Genomic DNA, 3,506 nt, shown 5'->3' with positions numbered 1-3,506 from the left:
TGGCATTTTTTATTTAACAAACCTAAACAATTCCCCAACTTATTTATTAGGGAAGAAAGGCAAATAAATTAAAATGAAAATAACAAATGTTACAAGAGTAATCTTGACCTTCAATACGGTTTTATGACATTTGATTCTATATCATAATTTATATCACATTACTATTGCTGTTATGAATATAGCAGGGGCTATTGAATTTACTTTATTATTATATACAATTATTATTGTAATTAATTGATCAATAATTTGTAAAATTGTAATTAATATTATTTTATATGGCATAGCATTTAATACTGGCATGTAACACAATTTCTTATTTATATGATTGAGCAGTCATTAGAAAACAATTGTACGATAGCGTGGCATTCTAACAAAAGATGGAGAGATTGGGGCATCATTGTAAAACGATAGTATTATTTTGGCAATCCCGAACTACGGAAATTACACAAGCTAATTTTTTAAAATGCTGTAGAGGATATCTAGAAAAGCATAACTTGAGTTTTTCGACCAAGATTTCCGAGACACTAAGGCCGCCATCTTGAAAAAAAGGCTTAAAATTGGTTTCTCGGCAATATCTCGTTTATTCGATGAGATTCATAATTTTACGAGAACCTTTTTCGTAGCTTTTTATGTGCTCTGCAAGGATTTTATTCATTTTTAGTATAATCTCAACAACGATGCATTGCTCGTTAACACGTTCAGTGCCAGCGACACGCCTAGCGTGTTCATGCGAATTTCTATAGCCACGCCGCGAACACGCTAGGCTTGTTCTAAGAATTTCAGTGATATCTTAAAAACTAGGCTAAATTATTCATTCAAACTAATTGTGTGCAATCTTCAAGCGATAAGCTACTGAGTTTTTAAGTGGCCCGTTAAAAATAATATTTTTTTTTTATTTTACAAAAAAATGTCTTTCGTAATGCCGGCGACACGCTAGGCTTGTTCACTTATTAAGGATAATCATAGATTGTCAAACTGTTTTTTCAACAAACCACATTTTATTTATGGCTTATTACCAATTTGTTGAAAATTGAACTAATTTTGTTATTGTTTTCTCAAATTTGCGGAACTTTGTTACATTTTTTTTTTGTACAAATATCTATTATTATAAAAATTTATACACCTTTGTAGTATAAATAAAAATTTTAACAAAAAAAAACCGACTTCAAACAAAACACTATTTTAAAACAAATTAATATGCACGAAAAATTAATAAAAATAATTGCGTATTCAACATATTTTTTAGAGTCTTCCTAAGTTAAATGAAATGAAAAATATTAGACTACTTAAAAGTCGATTTACGATTATATAATGTAGTTATAGTTATTGAATCGAATTGATAACCTCCTCCTTTTGGAAGTCGGTTGAAAACTATATAAGCCGTAATTCTGCCATTCCTATTTAATGACAAAGTTTATACTAAATTGTCTTACTTTGTGTTATGTTGATACTGATTATGTATTACAAGTACCTATATGTTAGTTCGATTAATCATTAACTACCACATACATACACCAAATATATAAAATTAAACACTAAATAAGGCTGATTTACCTTAAAAATGTAAACTCATGTCAACTTCAAATTCGTGTTACAAGAATTGAAGTAATGAAACAATAAAACGAGTTTAGCTTACAAGAAGCTTGATTATTTTTTAATTATTTGTTTATTAATTATTACTTATTTAATTGTTCTTTATTATTATATCAAGACATGTGCACCGAATCGATATCCTATGACCTTTGAACATTTCTAGCAACTAATAAGAAAGTGAACGAAACAAGTGAGATAAAAATTGATTTTAGAAATGAATAAGTATGTATTTGAGAAAACAAAAAAAGAAGGTGGATTTTTATGGACACTTTATGAAGCGAAATTTAAACTCTGTTTTAATTTGTATTGAAAGTTCTATTTTATTTTATTTGATTATACCTTGCTACTTTCAAACTGACCCGCGTCCTTTGCAGGGATACAACAGTAGATAACAGGTAACAGTATATATCATGAACAATTTTTTTATTGAAATACGAACTAAATCATAACGCGATAAAAAGTATATATCAAATTCGACACCAATATAAATATGATATGTGGGAATTTATTAAAAAGTTTTACAACCACTGATTACATTATGACGTTTACTTACCATAAAAGCGGTTTTTTGTCATAATTCCAGGATAAAACACTGACAACATTATTCTAAACACCTTAATTATTGCATAACACAAGAAATATTAACTAACAAAGACCGTTTTAACAAAAAAATTATCATTTTTTTGTTCCTGTGCCAGTGGACACGCTACGCTTGTCCATACAATTTATCTAGCGATGCCGGGGACACGCTTAGCGTGTTCGCGGCATTATGTATGGCGGCATCGCTATGAGTATAGGAAAAATTTAGGTGGCAGTGAACGTGTTAATTTTATTTTCATTTTTAAATGTATATAATGACTGGACTATATAAATTTGTAAAAAAATATTTTTTAATTTACTTTTTACTCGAATCCGCTAAATCTCAAGCGAAGTGACAGTTGACAGCTAGTTTGAAATAAAACTATATAACTTGGATGGATTTTATTTACAACATATTTACAAATACATTACAAAAAAAACTTATTACAGCGACCTGCGCTGTTCAAAAACTTAAAACATACAAACACATTTTTAATACCAAAAATATCGTAGAGTACAACACAACTTAGATGTAGCATCGGCAAATTCAATAAAACCGATCACTGCCGATTCACAACCAACAGAAACAGCTCCCTATCGCGCCACTCGACGCTATTCGTCGCTATAGATTCCCGCGTCAGTTCGACCCGAGACAGCGAGTGCGTGTAAAGCGACGCGTCGAATCGACGAATATATTAGGTCGTATGATATTACAAGTTATTACCTTTGTGTAAAGATCATATTCGCGTGAGAAATAAATATTGATAATTTGGGATAGCGTACTCCATTCGGATGTGATCGGTTTTACGAATTTTGCCGATGCGACATCTAAGTTGCGTCGTACTATACACAATACTGCAGTCCGTAGCAAGTCTGCTGAGCAATGGACGAGTTAAATTTCAAGGTACATTAGCATTAATTATATTTACAGCGTTTTGATTTCGATAGATTTCTCTAGATTTTTTCGGATTTCTTCGAACGAGTGGCGTATTAGTATTATTACTGTAACATTTTTAAATTAATTATTTACAAAATACTGGACTTAGTCTTTAAGTTAGTATACCTTATTGATTCTTCAATTTTTGTCCCACGGGTACAGTACTTATGACCCACGCGTGGGAACGGCTAGTCAAATTTGTGGATCCAAATGCCGGATTTAAAGGCATGGCTAAAACGAAGTGGGGGCCTCAATCTGTATTAAATTAGACAAAACAAATTTATAATATATTTTCAATCAACATAAGCTAAAAAATATTGAAATCATTTAAAGAAGTTTTTTATGACTGTAGATTTTTTTTCTATATTTGAGGCCCCTTTCTCGTGGAGGCCTTATG

This window comes from Vanessa cardui, chromosome 28 (assembly GCF_905220365.1).
Source record: "Vanessa cardui chromosome 28, ilVanCard2.1, whole genome shotgun sequence".
In the NCBI taxonomy this organism is placed as follows: domain Eukaryota; kingdom Metazoa; phylum Arthropoda; class Insecta; order Lepidoptera; family Nymphalidae; genus Vanessa; species Vanessa cardui.
This window is presented reverse-complemented; position numbering follows the sequence as displayed.